Source organism: Pongo abelii, chromosome 11 (assembly GCF_028885655.2).
Source record: "Pongo abelii isolate AG06213 chromosome 11, NHGRI_mPonAbe1-v2.0_pri, whole genome shotgun sequence".
NCBI classification, from domain to species: domain Eukaryota; kingdom Metazoa; phylum Chordata; class Mammalia; order Primates; family Hominidae; genus Pongo; species Pongo abelii.
Genome location: NC_071996.2, coordinates 126310191 through 126329083, shown reverse-complemented (window position 1 = coordinate 126329083; position 18893 = coordinate 126310191). Strand labels below are relative to the sequence as shown.

The window sequence follows — 18893 nt, the reverse complement described above, 5'->3', positions numbered from 1 at the left end:
TTTGGTAAATTGTAACATTGCTAATCATAAAATTCAAATCATAAAAAGTTAACTGTTTCCAAATTTTGTAATAATAAAATTTAAACTTTTTGTAGCAACTGAGGACCAAAGAAATATGCTGACTTGATACAGATATTGCTAACTAGTTGGCACAGTCAAGCCTCCAAGTTCCCTGATCTTCCCAGTCTACTCTCAATGGATGGCTTGTAAGAGACGGCTTTATTTTTATTCCTGTCTCATGCATGCTGTGGCCCATTTATTTTCGCATCCAGCTTCATCTCAGAGGACCTCTGCACAAACTCCTGCCCTTCTTGTGGATTTTCCCCAAAGCCAAGTCACCATCCCACCCCACCCCACACTGCTTCAAGCCTCTGCCTAGAAAGCGGCCCAGTCACCCCACCACCACACCGCCCCACTGCCCCACCACCATCCCCCTTCTCCTAGATCAGCTGGATGCCACTTCCTCAGAGAAGCCTCTCGAGACAGCCTACTCCAGTTCCCCACCCTTGGCACCCCACAACTTTGCCTTCACAGGACCTACTGCAGCTGTAATTAAATAATTACTCTGGGACTGCTTAATGCTTCCTACTCTATGCACCAGGGAAGGCCCATATTTGTCTTATTCATCATTCTATCCTTGGCGTCCACTAGCAAAGTACCCGGTGGGAGCATCCATCACACGGATAGATAAACGGATGGATGACAGATGTTCAGAATAATAATTTATTTAAATTTTCCTAAGATACTTTTACTTTCTTTCTATAAAAAATATGTAATTGTCGGCCAGGCGCACCTGTAATCCCAGCAGTTTAGAAGGCCGAGGCAGGAGGATCACCTGAGGTCAGGAGTTCAAGACCAGCCTGGCCAACATGGTAAAACCCTGTCTCTACTAAAAATACAAAAAAATTGGCCAGGCGTGGTGGTGGGCGCCTGTAATCCCAGCTACTCGAGAGGCTGAGGCAGGAGAATCACTTGAACCCAAGAGACGGAGGTTGCAGTGAGCCAAGATCGTGCCACTGCACTCTAGCCTGAGCAACAAGAGTGAAACTCCATCTCAAAAAAAAACAAAAAATTAATTGTCTTAGTACTATTACCTATTTTATAACCTTAGGCACACCTGTATTCTAAATCGTGAACTTTTCCCTGTTGAGCATTTGCCCTACTTAAGTTTTTCCCTAGAATTATACATCTTTTTTATGGTGACTACTATGTTCACCAAAAACAAGGGAGTCGGGGGTGGGGGGGAATGCCACAAGAGCAGTAATGCCACAGATAAAGCAGAGAAGCAAAAATAATAATAATAATAACATTCACATCTGTGGTCCCAAAGGAACAAGACTCCTATCATTAGAAAACTAATTCAAGCCTTAAAAATTAACAGAATGAGAATAGGCTGTTAGTAACCCCACAACCCCTCACCCACTAGACCTGCTCTCCCACTCCATCTTGGCCACCAACTCCCTTGTGGCTTCTCTTGCCCCCTGAAAGCCTAGTCCCAAGAACCAATGTTTCCGTGACAACCACGTCCTTCCTGGAGGACTCCCGAGCACTTGCTATCCCTAGAGCTCTAAAACACAACAGCTCTCTGCAGATTCACTGCATTTTCTTCACTCCTACTCACAAGGCTGCCAGCTGGAGAGTTACACAGCCAGGACCAATGCCACATGTTTGTGAGACCCAGCCTTAGCTGAGGCCTCCCTAGACAATGCCTACTGGGCCCCTAGTGATAAGCACTTTACGCATCTTTCACTGACTTCTCACCTCGTTCTATAAACATCTAAGTCCAGAACTTTGTTCACTCTCCGCCACTCCCTGATCTCACCATCGCCTACCCAGATGACCCCTCATCTGGCTTTCTCTGAGTAGATCCCAGCTATCCCACTTCGCATTTTTAAAAATAAATTTTTTTAACTGAATTCTCCTTTCCACATCTTCCACTGTCACTCTGCTTTTCACCTTTCCCAACTCAAATGGAAAGCTGAATCTTCCCATTTCTAGAACCTACTCAAAACTTAAAAGCATTTGGTAATATTCCCTTCCCTTTGTCCTGCAAAGATCCAGTCAGTTGCCAAGTCCTGATGGTTCTGCTTCCTCTGTCATCCCCTGCCTCCTGCCCTTTCTCACGCATTACTTTATCAGTTCAGGTCCTTACTCCTGTCACCTGGCAGAATTCAACTGTTATCTTTAACTATTCCTCTGTCTCTAGTCCCCTCTCCCCCTCCTCCATCAATGCATCCTTCATCCATGTTGCCAGTGTGACATTGCCACTCCCTTATAGCCCGTATTTCACATCAATCCTCTCTTCAAGAATCTCAATTCCCTCCTCATTGTCCAAAAGGGGGGAAAAAAAAAGAAGGAATAAAAAATTCCAAATTCATCTGCCAAGTACTTAAGACTCTCCACAACTTGAAGTCAGCTTACTTTTCAACTCTCACCTTCCAACTCTCTACTTCACACACTACAAACAAATCAATTCCATCCACCTCTTTGTCTCCCTTACCTGTCTTCTCTGCCTTTGCTCATTTTGCCCTGTTAGCTCTACCTGGAATGTCCTTTATTCTTCTGCAAACATTCAAAGTCTAGTTATCTCTTAGCATCTAAATTGATTAGGCATTCTCTGATACCCAGACCTCCACTGGCCCTAACCCCAGCCTGAACTTCTCTATCCATCCGCTGACCCCTTAGGGCACTCTCTTATGGCACTCATTTTCTTTTGTAATTATTTGTTAACCAATTGTACATCTCAATATAGAATGCAGAGAAACAGCTCTGCCTCATCTTTCCCTCCATCTATTTACTGCCCACTGCCTCTGAGATGGTTTCCATGAGAATCTTGCTTATTGAGATGTCAAAAGAGGAAGAGACTCATGCAAATACCCCATTGAATTCCAGGTAGTAAACACATCAGTGAATACATGGGGAAATGCACAAAGCTAACTGATAAAGTCAAAGACACCTAAGAAATAAATATGGCACAGGTAACAAAAATCCTGAGTCAAGTAAAGGAGGGGGGAAAGGAGGTAAAAAGAACAGTGATGAAGCAGATCCCTCTCCGTCCCCCAAAAGCAAGAAAGGATTACAGACCAAAAAAAAAAATCAGAAGTCCAGTCAGACTAAATGGCACAGACAATGCCACACCACCAGTCTCAACGGCAGGGTTACAAACAACTCGGGCCAGACCTTCAAAGCTCCTCCTGCAACAACTCAGAGCCACTCAATTCTCTTCATTTGCTAGCTGCTAGTTCTCCCTTCCTATTCCTAAAAGGTTTAATTCATTCAACAACTACTTTCAGAGTTTAATCAATAAATAAAGAGGTTATGCTAGGTCTTAATTGTTTTTGTCCTCCAAGTCTGTGTTCCTTTCTTCCCCATGGGATGTGATTTATCCTCACAGCTTCCTGAGTCCTCCCAAGCAGTTGATGGCTCAGTTTTAATTTGCCAATCTTCCAAACTCCACTGCCCCCTGGACATCCTATGTGAATACCTTCCTCACAAATCTTTCTTCAAATCTAACATTAGTCTCATTTTGCTCAGCTGACCATTCCCTGGCTACTTTGGCAAAACATGACCTCTCTGTCCTTTATACTGCTCATTTAACACTTACAACATCTCCTCTGTAACTTCATATGGCCTAAAACCTCTTGTCCTTACAGAATTAACATTTCCTAGTCCCCTTTAAATCATGTGTATCTTTATTAATATAATGGGCTCACTCACACACTGGTTCAGAATGTCTTGTTACCATTTACCAAAAAACTACTTGTGAAGGGCAGAGAAGGGACAAAGAGGAAGAAAGAATATACATAGGGAAAACAGCAAAAAAAGGAAGTTACGAGAGAAGACAGGGGAGCCAGAGAGATGAAGGAAGCAACTAACATAAGTCATGATAACCTTGTGAGGTAAGAATTGAAATCTTTATGTTACACAGAAATTGAAATGGAAGGCTGAGAAAGGTTAAGTCACTCGCTCAAATTTACCTATCAAGCTTTACATACACGGATGGCAATGGTTCCTTCTCCACTGAACAACACAAGGTTGATGATATAGGATAATATACTTAGAAACACCATCTGAATCATTATCAGGGTCATATTACAAAAGGTATTTAAAACTAACAAGAGTAGACCCTTGGTAATTATCTGAGAATTTCACCATGTCAACTCACTGTCAATGTGCTTTATACGTATTTCAAAAAAATTGAAACACGATAAATCCTAATTTTTTTTTTTTAGACAGAGTCTCCCTCTGTTGCCCAGGATGGAGTGCAATGGCATGATCTTGCCTCACTGCAACCTCCACTTCCCAGGTTCAAGCAATTCTCCTGCCTCAGCCTCCCGAGTAGCTGGTATTACAGGCACCCGTTACCACACCCAGCTAATCTGTATTTTTAGTAGAGATGGGATTTCGCCACATTGGCCAGGCTGGACTCAAACTCCTGACCTCAGGTGATCCGCCCTCCTCGGCCTCCCAAAGTGCTGGGATTAAAGGCATAAACCACCGCGCCCAACCAAATCCTAAATTATTGATATTAAAATATAACAAAATCTAGTTAATGTCCCACAACTTACGGTTTGCTACAGTTTACAGTATCTATTCTCAATCTCCACTAACAAACAGTTATAAAACATCACACATTTCCTTGAGGCATAGATGTCTATGTTAAAATGCTGCTTCAAAAAAGAAGGTAACCCCACAAACTAAATAGGCTTAGAAAATACTGCATACTCTAACAAGAAATAAAACTAATAAAAATAGCTAATATGTATTGAGTAATGACTATGCCAGACACTCACCTCATCTGAATCTCACAACAATCTACAGGTAGATTTCTATTATCTCCATTTTACAGATGAAGAAATTGAGACACAGAAATTAAATACGCTGCCCAAAGACACACAGCTAAAAAGTAGAGCCCGGATTCCAATCCAAGCAATCTTAACTCTGAGCTCCTGTTCCTACCCACCAAACTGCAATGAAAAAAGTGCACTACATTTAGAGGAAAATATTTAAAGGAAACAAACACTAAAATACAGAATTAGCTAAATCAAATGTACATTAACACAGAAACGTTTCCCAAGAGAAAGGGTACACGTGAATTATCCCTACAGTCATGCACGGAATTACAAGTAAAATAATATATATCTGTAAAATATGTACAAGATATTTCTATATTTTAAGGTATTTTTATTAAAAAAAAAAAGCAAAGAAAGTTAACTAAAACAAAGATTACTAAAAAGAGCCTTAGAGGAAAAGTGCCCATTATAGTTTTGTACTGTAAGTATAATGGACAAAGAATGGTACCTTAGCTCAAATAATGAAACTATTAGAGGAAGGCCGAGACAAAAATGTGAAGAACAGAGAAAAAGGAGCACAGGTTAACTACAGTGCCAAAAATTAAAACAAAGACTTGTATTCAATAATACTTAACGGTAATAATGTTTGTAATAACAAAAAAAATGGAAACAGCCTAAAAGTCTACCAACAGAGCAAAGGGGAAATAAATATGGTATAGACCTAAAATGTACTAACTTGTCACAGTAAAAATAAATGACCTAAATCTACATGAACCCACACTGATGAATTGAGTTGAAACTCAATTCATGAAACCACACTGATAAGTGATTTTGAGTGGGGGTAAAATAAACAGTATGCTGAACAAGAATATATGCAGTACCATCTATATAAAGTTTAAGAATACACAAAACAATCCTATAACACTGTCTAAGGAAACACACATGTGTAATAAAGCTATACAGAAATACATAGGAATAATAAACACCCAATTCAGAGCAGTGGTTAGCTGTAAGATTTGGGGGAAAGGAGTGGGTTTCTTTAAGTGGATTAAATTTTATGAAATATTTTTCAAACATACAGAAAGTGTGCCTATATTTTAGTTAAAAGACAGGAAAAGAAAATGGAATTAGCAGACTATGGGATCCCAAATTCCTTTATATTTCAATCTAAAAAGTCAATAACAATTCCTGTGAAGGAAGGTTAAAGGGGAAAGCATCCTGAGGAATTATGCTCAAGTCCAAAAAGAAAATTCTAGGCTGGGCATGGTGGTTCACATCTGCAATCCCAGTACTTTGGGAGGCTGAGATGGGCAGATCACGAGGTCAGGAGTTAGAGACCAGCCTGGCCAACATGGTGAAACCCCATCTCTACTAAAAATACAAAAATTAGCCGAGTGTGGTGGCGGGCACCTGTAATTCCAGCTACTCGGGAGGCTGCGGCAGGAGAATTGCTTGAACCTGGGAGGCGGAGGTTGCAGTGAGCAGAGATCACACCACTGCACTCCAGCATAGGTGACAGAGCAAGACTCTGTCTCAAAAAAAAAAAGAAAGAAAAAAAAGAAAATTCTAGTTAAATTCTCTCAATTTCCTTATGATTTCCCCGGGGGGGGGGGTGCGGGGACAGTTTTATTTGGGGCAGCAACTTTGTGTAATTAAAACAGACAATAAAACTGCCCCTAAATGTCATCACAGCTCCTTTCCCTATACAATCATGCCTTCAAAGGTTAATATGAACTTCCAACTGTCACTCCAGAGGGGAGATGCAGCGCCCAGGTTAAGAACATGGACTCTGGAACCAAAGTGCCTGGGACGAAATCCAGCACACATTTAGCACACAATCACGCAAGTCACTTAAATTGCTCTGTGCTTCAGTTTCCTCAGCTGTAAAAATTAGAATGATAAAAGAACCTATTTTGCAGTCCCGCGCAGTGGCTCACGCCTGTACTCCCAGCACTTTGGGAGGGCGAGGCGGGTGGATCACGAGGTCAGAGATCGAGACCATCCTGGCTAACATGGTGAAACCCCATCTCTACTAAAAATACAAAAAATTAGCCGGGCATGGTGGCGGGCACCTGTAGTCCCAGCTACTCAGGAGGCTGAGGCAGGAGAATGGCGTGAACCCGGGAAGCAGAGCTTACAGTGAGCCGAGATCGTGCCACTGCACTCCAGCCTGGGGGACAGAGCGAGACTCTGCCTCAAAAAAAAAAGTACCTATTTTGCAAGGCTGAGATAAAAATTAGAACAGCATTTGGCCACAGTATACTATAAAGGTGTCGGCTATTATTCTTATTCCAAAGACCATTCATTTAGAAAAACAAAAACTAGGCTTTGCATCCAAATAATATAATTAAGTTCAGTTACTTTCTGCATCAAATAGGAGACAGAAAAGTTGACCATGACAGGACAGGGGAAAATGTGCAGCTTTTCACAGCTTGAGCAATCAATGTTAGGATAGTAAGATAAGCAATTTTTAATTTTTCTAACAATATTCTTTGGTAGTGTTATAACATCTCCAATGCATACACATCTGTGTATACACACACACACACACACACACACACGGGATCCAAAATCAAGGTAAAACATTCCATTTCCTGGCTCCCTGTTGACCTGGGAAAACTCCAGTTCATCTTGGAAAACCTAGTTCAGCCATCATCTCCACTGAGAAGTCTCCCCTTTTCCTTCCCTACTCTGTGCCTGCTGTGCACTTTTTCTCTATTTCCTAGCGGATTCCACTGCTGCACTGATTATACCATCCTGTAATATATTTGCTCATATACCTTCTTCTGTTGCACCATGCTGTAATTTGTTCATACACCTCTTTCCTGTGGTGAACTGTGAGCTCCTTAAGAGTAGGAACTCGCTCAATCATTTCCAAATTCCGAGTACCTTGCAAAACAGACACTAAGTAAATACATGAATGAATGAATCCTTAATAACAAATACCTTCACAAACAAGCAGAAAGCTGTATTTGGAGGCCACTTATCCAAAAGGTTGGTTATTTAAGTATCTTCAATTCTAAACAAAAATTAGCAAATCAGTTGAAACTACTGAATCATCCAATTCTTTATCCTTCAAAATGGGAAACATCAAAAATATGTAAGTAAACATATTCCAATAATAACAGAAGCTAAACTTTAAAAGAATTAAGGCACCTATGATGTCAGGAAAACAGAAACCGTCTGAAAGCTTTTTTCTAATGAAACCAAAAATAAACATGTAAGGAAGGCATCACAGAATTTAACATTCACAATGTCTCCTTTTTCAGAAAATAAATAAATTGCAATCAAAAGTCGGATTAAAATATATACTGTATTGAGGGATGAAATTAAGACTAAGCCACATTTTAAATCAATCACACAATCCTCTTGCGACAAAGTTTTCTAAAAGACTGTCATGAGTCAACTAAAATTGGGCTAATTTTTAGAAATTTAACAGTTCTTGACAATTTTTTGGCATTTGCTTAGGACTCCATAAGTTACAGGCCTGTATTCTGTTACTGTGGAAGGTGTCCCCTCCTCCCAGCAAAGACACAGGCCTCAGTTGTACTTTGGGTCCCATCCCAACCCCATCCTTTTAGGAACTCTGCACAAACCCTTTTCTAGTCTATATTCAACCACTCCCTCTCCACTGAGCCTTCCCATCAGCATTTAAATATGCTGAAATCAAACCTATTGGAAACAGTTTCTGTCTCCGTTTTCCTCACCTCCCACTGCTCCCCATCCCACCCCTACCTGCAGATCAGCATCTCTTTCAAAGGTCACCAGTGACCTCCATGTTGCTAAATCCAACGATGGTTCTCAATTCTTCTCTCATAGGAGCATTCCACAGTACTGACTCATCGCCCTGCAGGAACATCTGTTTCTGGCTGTCCTCTGACCTTCCTGGCCACTCTAGTCTCCTTGGCAAGCTCAACCTCCTCTGCCCAGCTCCATCCCAGGCCTCCTTCTCTTCTTATTCTATAGCCTCCCCACAGGCAATCTCACCCATACCCATGGTTTGAGCTCCTGCCTCTACATGGAGGGCTTCAAAACAGTAAATGGCCACCCCAATTCTGAGCAAAAAACCAGTACCTCAATAAAGGCCTCAAAGGCAGCTCCAACTGAACACTTCCAAAACTAAAGTCATGCTCTTCCCATATCCAGAACCTAGTTCTCTACCAGTAAGCCCCAGCTCAGTGAATAGCACACATACCTCTTTAGTTGCATAGGTCTGAAACCTAGTAATCACTTAACACCTCTTTCTCCCACTCCATTTACTATTTATCACCATATCCTGACAATTTTATATCTCCATTTTCTCAGTATTTCTGTTTATCATATATGGCTCTTAAAAGGGTCAAATGAGCCAACATATGCTAGCACTTTGAAAAAAAAAAAACTTAAATTTGGGTATTAGTATACATTAACTGAAATCTCTTTGAAAGCAGGAACTTTGGCAAGTTCATTTTTATTTATTCCACATGGTACCCCTAGAACAGTGTTTTGCATGCAGATGGCCATTAAGTAAATATATTGCAATGTATTATTTGTATTGGCTTCATACATGTTCAACTGAGACATTTATGTATTTTTAACAATCTATATTTCCCAATCCAGCCATCAAAAAAATGATCTCCTAAGATGATCAGACTTTTAAGTTAAATGACCCTGTGAAGAGTATGCTACAATGGATACTTTTGATTAATTATGATGCTCCTTATTTTAAAAGCCTATCACCCTTGGCCTAGCTTTCCTTAAAAAAACCTAAATCCCATATTCAAGCCCACATCTCACATAAAAGAGTCTTACTCCCCCTTACAGTTCATCTTGAGTGGGAGAAAGTATTAGAGGACTATTTAAGCTTTAAGTACCCTGAAGGCAGACAGAATGACAACTTGTAAAGTTGCCTATCTCATTTTCGTATCTTGCAATGAGAGGTGGGATGACATTCTTAGTATGAAAGACACTGTGAAATGAAAAGAATTATTGTTGCTGACAACTTCCCAAACTCTTGCATTATGTACATAATTGCAGGCTCAGATTTCAAGACTGTCCTCTAGCAAAATCTCACCACGTCAATTCAAAAAACAGCTCCCTAGACTAGATTTCCATCTACATCACATTCTTGCTCATAATCCACATTCACACAATACTTTTCCTTCATCGTAGCTATCAAACTTGCAACCACCTATCCGTTTGTATGACCATTTGCTTCTTGTCTATTTTTCCCTCTATTCACTGCTGTATTCCCAGCACCTAATAAGGTGCCTGACATATCACAAAAATTAAATGGCTCTAGGTGATGCAATTAATCAAATGAGGAATGAAACAGTCACTTAACTGGAACCAAACAGCAGGGAAACACATAAGCAAATGAAACAGACCTCGAGGCTTTAAAGATCTGACCCTCACCCCAAACCAGACAGAGGATGATTTTCCCCTCATAATTTGTGCGTCCTTCATTTCTCCCATTCTTCCTTTCTTCCTTCAAGGAGAACATTTTAGACTCTCAGAATATTTAAGCTTTAAGTCACTGAGTCTAAAGCCTTACAAATTCAGTAACTGAGATCCAAAGATACGAGGTGACTTGTCACCTTGACCCTTAGGTCCAATGGACCACTCTGCCCCACACCCAATGTCATCCTACAAAACCAATACTTTTTATACAAAAGAGAAACCAGGAAAAGTCTAGAGAGAAAACGCATGCGACAATTACAAGAGAAGGCTTACTCATCCCCAAGTGTGAGGAACTGCCCAGAAAAATGCCAGACAACAAAATCAAGTCTGCGCAAAAGATTCCCATGTCACACCACCTCTCCCCTATAATACCTTTCTAATACACTTTCAGGAGCAACTCAGCAGCACCCTTAACTCTCAGAACTAATTTGGGGAAACAAAATAGGTGGATGATCATGAAAGAAGGTATCATCAAACTACAACTCTCCTGGCCACCCAGACTAAAATCCACTGTGGAAACTATTCAGCCAGCCACCAAGGAGAGGCAGCAAAATATAGTGCTTAGATTTAAGAGCTCTGGATTTACACAGGCCTGTCTGAATCCCAGCTTCTTACTAGCTGAGATCTGAGGCAAGTTAATTCGTCCAATCTGCAGTTTCTCCCGCTGTAAAATGGGAATAACCCCCACCCCAGAGGACTGTTAACAGTGTGAAGACACTGTACATAAAGCTCTCCGAACAGTGCGTGGCATGTAATAAAAGCTCAATAAATGCCAGCTATTTGTCATTCTTTTCAGCTATAATTTCATTCACAAAGCCTATTGCCTTTCTAGCTTCCATATAATTTTAAAGACATTTCTCCAGCCTTTTCATTTTTGAGGGGTCTTTTATACAACAGCTTAGAGCACACTTTCTAGTATCAGACTTCCTGCGCAAACCATTTGAAAACCTGTGCCTCGGGCTCCTCATCTGTGAAACGAGCCTGATAACACCTACCCCACAGGATTGCTGGTAGTAAGCAGTCCCCGAGTTACCCAACCTATCACCAGTGTATGACTAAAACGCACTTGGGGAAAAGCAAACCTGCAACTCTCAACCCCAAACATCAGTCTTAATCCCAGTCCCACCACCACGATAGTGTCCAGAACCAATCACCAAGGTCGACCCACCTCACGAACCCAGTTTCTTCTCACCCCACGCAGCAACAGCCCCTCCCGCCCCGCCAAACAAGGGTTTTCCGAAATCGCAGGGCTGAGTCTCCTCCCACGGACACCGCACTGCTGCCGCGGCAGAGCCCCCTTAATTCAAGGGGCTGGCCTCCCCACCCCTCCCCACAGCGCCGGGAGGCACGCAGTGCATCCTCCCTGCCTGGTCAGCGCCGCCCCACGCCGTTCGCGCTGCAGCTCCCGGCTCGCGTGGGCTCAGGGCCGAGGCCCCACGTCAGCCGCTTCCCGGACCCCAGCGGGCCGCCTCCTACCCTGAGCGCCGCTGCTCCTGGTGCCGCGGGCCGCCCGCGCGCACACCCAGCCGCCCGGTGCGGCGCCGACGTCAGGGTCCCGGGCCCCGAGGCTGGGGCACCCCTCCGGCCCAGCCGAACCGCACGCGGAGGCCGCGCCGCCAACCGGCTCCCGCCGCTCCCACAACCCGCGCCGCACTCACCGCTACGTCGGAATCCCGGTTCCTCCGGCCTCGGGCCCGCGCAGGCCTGGCTGAGCCCCAGAGCGTTCACGCCCCGCGCCGCCGCCCGGGGATCCTGGCGAAGCTGTCGGGGCCGCACTGCGAGGGGATGAACGTCTGCGACCCCGTCCAACGCCTCCTCGTCCCGGCCCCGGCCGCGTCGACAACTGCAGTGTCGCAGCCCGGCGCCGCCACAGCAGCGTCTGTTGAGCGGAACCGCCTGGGACGCTCACCCCCGGCCCGCACTCGTTGCATATGCAGAGAGGCTGCCGCCCATTGGCCCGCGAGCGGTGGCGCGTGCGGGGCTGGGCCTATCGAATTGGGGCCGGGGAGCGCGGCGCCAGCGGCCCGGGGCGGGGCGAGGTTACTACGGGTCATTCCGCGGAGTCGCCGCGGACCGGACCTGGCTGCAGTCTGCGCGGGGCGGGGGCGGGGGCGGGGGCGGGAACGGGGTCGACCGGGAGGGACAGACCGCGGGTGGGGGAGGGGAGCGGGGATCTGCGGCAGCGACGTGGGAGGAGAGGCTAGCCTAATAGGGTCTGCAGGAGCTCCGTCCCTCCAGGAAAAAACAGCCCCCCCCCCACCAAAAAAAAAAAATTACAGACGCACAATTATTGCTGTAATGTATAAATTTCAATATAAATTATGAAATAGTATGCATATTCTTTTTCGTTTTTAACTGGATTAGTTATCCTGTTCTTGCAGAAATTGCTGTCAAATCCTGCCAAATAAAATGGCTTTTGGAACTGCCTGGGGCAAGAAGAGCCTCAAAAACTCAAAGCTTATCCATTATCATTTCTCTTGTTTTGGCCTCACTTGACCTAGCATATAACCCGTCTTCCTCTAAATGCACTCACCATGCAAATTTGCTATTTCTTTTCAAAAAATAAAGTTTACTCCAAGTTATTGTTTTTGAACGTTCTTAGGAATCCACAGTGGTTCTGTAGTTTAAGGAGTTTGCCATTGTTTCTCGTTTTAGACACTAAACAATGAAAAGAAAGCATCCAGTGCAGGTAGTACAACTACATGTACTATAAGAGAGAGGATTTTCACTAACCCAGTAGTAGTAGGATTGGCTCTTTTTTTAACCCAACATATTGTTTAGTTTGCCTGTGAACTTTTCCTTAAGTAGGTGAAAGGTTGCCTTCCTGAGCCAGCCTCAGGCTAAAGCAGGGCTCATTTCCCAAGAGAATCAAAATCAGGAAGCCGCCAGAACTTGAACTAGGTGGAGCGATGATGCACCAAGCAAAGAGAGCTCACTCACCGTGGGCCCAGGGCCAATTGAGAACCTAAAGGGATGGATACCTGACTCAGGCAAACTGTTCTCCCACTTCAAAATATGGCAGTTCAGTTGCTCATTAATCTGTTGAAATCTTACCAAAGGATACATCCTGAAGACAAATGGAATGCAGAATTTCTTATCTGAAAAGACATTCGCAGCTCTGCAGAGAGAAGCAGGCTTTAGAAGTAGTACTTCTAGAACCACGAAATCCTCTGGAAAATACTGGTTTTCTTCCGAGAGAAGAAAACTAATATTGCACCTTTTTATCTATCCGTAAGCCTAAAACAGACTAGAAGAATTCCAACAATATCTTTCTTCATTATCTCTATATTATGGAATATATATTATGGATATGGACTTACATTTAAAAGAAAATAGTTCTGGGAATTAAAATTCTAAATTCTCATCTGGTTTGCTGTTTAACGCTTAAGCTAAGTAGAAATATATAGAGATACTTCAGAGATATTGTGGGTTTGGTTCCAGACCACTGACACTTAAAGGGAATATCAAAATTAAGTGAGTCACATGAATTGTTTGGTTTCCCAGTAAATATAAAAGTTATGTTCACCGGGCGTGGTGGCTCACGCCTGTAATCCCAGCACTTTAGGAAGCCAAGGCAGGCGGATCACCTGAGGTCAGGAGTTCGAGACCAGCCTGACCAATATGATCAAACCCTGTCTCTACTGAAAATACAAAAATTAGCCGGGCGTGGTGACATGCGCCTGTAATCCCAACTACTCGGGAGGCTGAGACAGGAGAGCTCCTGAACCTGGGAGGCGAAGGTTGCAGTGAGCCGAGATCGTGCCATTGCACTCCAGCCTGGGCAACAAGAGTGAACTCCATCTCAAAAAAAAAAAAAAGTTATGTTCATACTATAAAGCGTGCAATAGCATTATATTTAACAAAACAATATACATATCTTAATTTAAAAGTACTTTATTGCAAAAAAAAAATGCTGGCCATCACCTGAGTCTTCAGCAAGTTGTAATCTTTTTTGCTGGAGGAGGGTCTCACCTCAGGGTTGATGGCTGCTAACTGATCAAGGTGATGGTTGCTGAAGGTGGGGATGGCTGTAACAATTCCTTAAAATAGACAACAATGAAGTTTGCACCATAGGTTGACTCTTCCTTTCACAATTTCTCTGTAGCATGCAATGCTGCTTCCTAGCATTTTACCCACTGTTAAACTTCTTTCAGAATTGGAGTCAATTATCTCAAATCACCGAGCGCGATGGCTCACGCCTGTAATCCCAGCACTTTGGGAGGCTGAGGCAGGCAGATCACGAGGTCAGGAGTTCGAGACCAGCCTGGCCAACATAGTGAAACCCCGTCTCTACCAAAACTACAAAAATTAGCTGGGCATGGTGGCGCACACCTGGAGTCCCAGCTACTCAGGAGGCTGAGGCAGAATCACTTGAACCTGGGAGGCAGAGGTTGTAGTGAGCTGAGATCGCGCCACTGCACTCCAGCCTGGGCAACAAAGCAAGACTCCATCTCAAAAAAATAAAAAATAAAAAAAAATCCCCTCAAACCTTGCCACTGCTTTATCCATTAAGTTTATGTAATATTCTAAATCATTTCTTGTCATTTTAACAATGTTCACAGCATCTACACCAGGAAGAGATTCCATCTCGAAAGACCACTTTGTTTATCCATATGAAGCAACTCTTCATCCATTCAAGTTTTATCATGAGACACAGCAATTCAGACATATCTTCAGTCTCCACTTCTAATTCTAGTTCTCTTGCTATTTCTAACATATCTGCAGGTATTTCCTCCACTGAAGTCTCAAACCCTTCAAAGTAAACCATGAGGGTTGGAATCAGCTTCTTCCAAACTCCTGTTATGTCAGTATTTTAACCTCCTCCCATGAATTGTGAATGTCCTTAGTGGGATCTAGAATGGCGAATCCTTTCCATAAAGTTTTCAATTTACTTTGCCCAGGTCTATCAGAGGAATCACTATGGCAGCCATGGCCCCATGAAATTTCTTAAATGACTTGAAAATCAAAACTACTCCTTGATCCATGGGCTGCAGAATGAATGTTGTGTTAGCAGGCATGAAAATAACATTAATCTCCTTGTACAGCTTCATCAGACTTCTTGGGTGACCAGATGCATTGTCAATAGTAATAATATTTTGAAAGTAATCATGTCTTCTGAAAAATACTCCCAAAAATGTGCTGAAACTGTTCAATAAACCATGCTGAAAACAGACGAGCTGTCATCTAGGCTTTGTTATTTCATTTATAGAGCACAAGCAGAGTAAATTTAGCGTAATTCTTAAGGGCCCTAGGATTTTCAGAATGGTAAATAAGCGTTGGCTTCAACTTAAAATCACCAGCTGTAATAGCCCCTTACAAGAAAGTCAGCCTGTCCTTTGAAGCTTTGAAGCCATGTATTGACTTCTCAGCTCTACCTATAAAAGTCTTAGATGGCATCTTCTTGCAATATAAGATTGTTTTGTCTACCTTGAACATCCGTTGTTCAGCGTAGCCACCTTCGTCAACAATCCTAGCTAGATCTTCCAGGTAACATGCTGCAGCTGCTGCATCCGCACTTGCTGCTTCATCTTGCACTTCTTTTATGTTATAGAGGTGGCTTCTTTTCTTAAACCTCATGAACCAAACTCTGCTAGCATCAAACTTTTCTTCTGCAACTTCATCTCTCTCAGCCTTCACAGAATCCAAGAGAGCTACGCCTTGCTCTGGAATAAACTTCAGTTTAAGAGAATGTTGTAGCTGGTTTGATCTTATATCCAGACCACTAAAAGTGTCTCCATATCATCATTAAGGCTAATTAGGTTTCTTATGCATTCACTAGAGTAGCACTTTTAATTTTCCTCAAGAACTTTTCCTTTGCATTCACACCTTGGCTAACGACTTGGTACAAGAAGCCTAGCTTTCAGACTGTCTGGGCTTTTGAACATGCTTTCCTCACTAGGCATAATCATTTCTAGCTTTTGATTTAAAGTGAGAGACGTGTGACTCTTCGTTTCACTTGAACACCTAGAGGCCATTGTAGGGTTATTAACTGGCCTAATTTCAATATCCCTGTGTCTCAGGGGATAGGGAGGCCCAAGGAGAGGGAGAGGCTGGGGACTGGGGTTGGGGCGTGATCTCGGCTCACTGCAATCTCTGCTTCCGGGCTCAAGCGATTTTCCTGCCTCAGCCTCTGAATAGCTGAGATTACAGGTGCACGCCACCACACCCAGGTAATTTTTGTATTTTTAGTAGAAACAGGATTTCATCATGTTGGTCAGGCTGGTCTCGAACTCCTGACCTCGTGATCCACCTGCCTCAGTCTCCCAAAGTGCTGGGATTACAGGTGTGAGCCACTGTGCCCGGCCACATCTTTTTCTTCATGAATTACCCAATCTTGGGTATATCTTTATTAGCAGTGTGAGAACAGACTAATACACCTCCAATTTGTAAAAAACACAATAAAGCAAAATGCAATAAAACCAGGTATGCCTGTAGTATTTCTACTTTCTACATTTTTTTATTTTTTTAATTAAAAAAATCATGTGTACAATTGATTTTCTCTTGAAAAGTTTTCAATATATTTTTATTGACAGCTTTTGAGCATTACAGAATTTGGCTATATTTTCCTACTTTTTACAAAAATTAAATTCAGAAACTATTATGTCCAAATGAATGAAAACATCTATAGGAGTACAGCAGTTCTTTTATAGTTTTGTTATTTGTCCAAATGACAGGGACATTGAGAAGAGATGTCTTCATAATTCTCGTGAATACCTAATGATGTGTTTCATGTGAAGGGTGGCAGAAATAGTCTGTGACTATATAATAAAATACTATGAGCACTTTCCATAATCATTATAGTACAATACCAAGACCAGCTGATGTTTAAAATTTTAACAGAAATCTTTTAGTTCTTTCACTTCTGGCGAATTTTAGGGGGAGAAGGCAGGAGTTAAGGTGGCATATGATACTGCATGTTTGAGTTCAGATGACTCTGGCTTTGAGAAGCAGAACATTCAACAAAAAACAGTTTTTAAAATGACATTTATTGTCTGGGTGCAGTGGTTCATGCTTGTAATCCCAACACTCTGGGAAGCTGAGGTGGGAGGTTTGCTTGAGGCCAGGAGTTCAAGACCAGCCTGGGCAATGCAGAGAAGCCCCATCTTTAAAAAAAATAGGCCAGGCATAGTGGCTCCCACCTGTAATCCCAGCACTTTAGGAGGCCGAGGCGGGCGGATCACAAGGTCAAGAGATGGAGACTATCCTGGCCAACATGGTGAAACCCTGTCTCTACTAAAAATACAAAAGTTAGCTGGGCGTGGTGGTGCACGCCTATAGTCCAGCTACTTGGGAGGCTGAGGCAGGAGAATTGCTTGAACCTAGGAGGCAGAGGTTGCAGTGAGCCGAGATCATGCCATTGCACTCCAGCCTGGTGACAGAGTGAGACTCCATCTCAAAATAAATAAATAAATAAATAAATAAATATTTTAAAATACAAAAATTAGTCAGGCATGGTGGCTCATGCCTGTAGTACCAATCACTTAGGAGGCTGAGGCAGGAGGGTTGCTTGAGCCCAGGAGTTCGATGCTACAGTGAGCTATGATCGTGCCAGTGCACTCCAGCCTGGGCGATAGAGCAAGACCCTGTCTCAAAAAAAAAAAAAAGACATTTATTATGTCATATTAAAAGAACTAAAGAGGCAGGGCAAGCCCAAGGTGAGTTCAGGACTCTGCATATCATTGAGGACCTGGGTTTTCCCTATCATTCACTGTGTCATTCTCAGCATATTGGTTTCATCCTTAGATTGTCCACTCATAGTCACAGATGGCAACCACAGTTTCAAGTATCACATGAACACACAACAGCATCTGGCCAAAGAATAAGGGCATGTTCCCTAAATGTCACTTTTTATTAAGGAGGAAATCCTTTCTTAGAAGGCTCACAACAGACCCCTCCACAAATCTCATTGACAGGAACTGCGTCATACATCCATATCTTATCTGTAAAGGAGGCTGGGAAAGTGTTAGAGAGGCATTTTGGGCTTCTGGAATGGAAATGAGGCACTATCAGCACAAAGGAAGGCATGGGAAGGGATAAATGTGGGAAAGCCTAACTAGCAACATCTGCCATGAATATCACCTGAAATTACCCATTTTGGACTAAAAGTGGCTTCAACAATAAAACCATCTGTTATTTCACTTAACAAAATGTCCAGAGGAAACAGTTCCATGGCTGCTTTTTGTTTTTGTTTTTGTTTTTGGGGGGGTTGTTTGTTTGTTTGTTTGTTTTGAGACAGGGTTTATTCCCATCTCCCAGGCTGGAATGCAGTGGCACAGTCTTGCCTCAGTGCAACCTTTGCCTCCCGGGCTCAAGCAATTCTCCTGCCTTAGCCTTCCAAGTAGCTGGGACTGCAGGCATTCACCACCATGCCCAGCTGCTTTTTGTATTTTTTGTAGAAATCAGGTTTTGCCATGTTGGCCAGGCTGGTCTTGAACTCCTGACCTCAGGTGATCAGCTCACTTCAGCCTCCCAAAGTGCTGGGATTACAGGTGTGAGCCACCGTGCCCAGCCCCAGGGCTGCTTTAAAGGCTCAATGGTGTCATCAAAGACCCAGCTCCTCCTGTCTCTTTGCTCACTCTACCATTCTCAGTCTCTATGTTGTGTCTCTCTTCATGGTGATAAGATAGCTGCCACTGCTCCAAATGTTATCTTACACAACAC

At 43.0% G+C, this 18893-nt stretch overlaps 1 protein-coding gene across 5 annotated transcripts in view; it reads right to left on the bottom strand.

The window, feature by feature from the left end:
* ACSL3 (acyl-CoA synthetase long chain family member 3) overlaps positions 1–12154 on the bottom strand; it is an 80275-nt gene extending 68121 nt beyond the window's left edge. For 3 of the 5 annotated variants that reach the window (XM_009238161.4, XM_024243032.3, XM_054548806.2), the window contains exon 1: positions 11891–12030. The gene's annotated coding sequence lies outside the window, so the exon portion shown is untranslated. 5 annotated transcript variants of the gene reach the window in all.
* Positions 12155–18893: the final 6739 nt, after the last annotated feature.